The sequence below is a fragment of the Macaca thibetana genome, chromosome 5 (assembly GCF_024542745.1).
Source record: "Macaca thibetana thibetana isolate TM-01 chromosome 5, ASM2454274v1, whole genome shotgun sequence".
NCBI classification, from domain to species: Eukaryota; Metazoa; Chordata; class Mammalia; order Primates; family Cercopithecidae; genus Macaca; species Macaca thibetana.
The window spans coordinates 78,578,485-78,579,959 of record NC_065582.1 but is presented as its reverse complement, the minus strand read 5'-3'; positions in this window follow the sequence as shown (position 1 = coordinate 78,579,959).

Sequence of the window (1,475 nt, the reverse complement as noted above, 5' to 3'; positions counted from 1 at the left end):
TGTCTTTTAAAAAAGCTAAGATAGGCTGGGCGAGGTGGTTCATGCCTGTAATCCCAGCACTTTGGGAGGCTGCGGCAGATGGATCACTTGAGGTCAGGAGTCTGAGACCAGCAGAACCCCGTCTCTACTAAAAATAGAAAAATTAGCTGGGGCGGTGGCGGGCGCCTGTAATCCCAGCTACTCCGGAGGCTGAGGCAGGAGAATCGCTTGAACCCGGAAGGTGGAGGCTGCAGTAAGCCGAGATCGCGCCACTGCACTCCAGCCTGCACGACAGAGCAAGACTTCGTCTCAAAATAGATAAATAAATACATTAATTCATTTAAATAAATAAAGTAAAAAGCTAAAAGAAGGAGGCATATAGTCTTTTATATTAATCCACCTATCTATCATTTTTGATTTCATATCTGCCTGTAGATTTTACTTTTTTTTTTTTTTTTTTTTTTTTGGAGACAAACAGAGTTTGGCTCTTGTTGCTCAGGCTGGCGTGCAGTGGCAGGATCTTGGCTCACTGCAACCTCTGCCGCCTGTGTTCAAGCGATTATTCTGCCTCAGCCTCCCGAGTAGCTGGGATTACAGGTGCCTGCCACTACGCCCAGCTAATTTTTGTAGTTTTAGTAGAGACTGGGTTTCAGCATCTAGGCCAGGCTAGTCTTGAACTGCTGACCTCAAGTGGTCCACCTGCCTTGGCCTTCCAAAGTGCTGGGATTACAGGCGTGAGCCACCGTGCCCAGCCGTTACTGTCTCATTTTATTTCCTTGTTCCAGTATATCTCTATTCTCCCCCCACCTCCACTTTGTGGTATTAGTGGTACATATTAGAACTTTGTAAAAAATTATTACTTTTCTATTTGTTCCTGCAGTACATATTAATCTTTATGTGTCATTACGCTAGCAATATATTTTGATAATTATTGTTTTATGCAATAATCTTTTAAATCAGTTAAGAGAAGACATCATATTTAATTATGTAATTACCAGTGTTTGTTCTTTATTTATATAAGTTTGAGTTACTATCCAGTGTCATTTCCTTCCAGCTTAAAAGACTTATTTAGTATTTCTTGAAAGCCAGGTATGTTAGCAACACATTTGCTCAGTGTTTGTTCATCTGGAAATGGTGTTCATCTGGAATGTCTTTATTTCAGCATCATTTTTAAAACATAGTCTTGCTGGTTCCTGCTGGGATTAGGGTAAAGCAAGTGAGGCCCTCACCTTGAGCACAAAATTTAAGGGAAACCAAAAGTCTCAGTAATCAAAATAAATAAAAATATTTTAATGCCATATTTAAAAATCAAAATGGATGCAATAAAACCTATGATGAACAAAATATCGAAATTTAAAATAGAGACAGGATCAGTATTACTGATTTTTCCTTTTGCCTCAGGCTCCCATATGGATGGCATGGGATGGCATGGCACTGTTGGGTAAAATTCTTCATTTTCTTTTAGAATTGTGAATACATTATCCCACTGCCTTTGG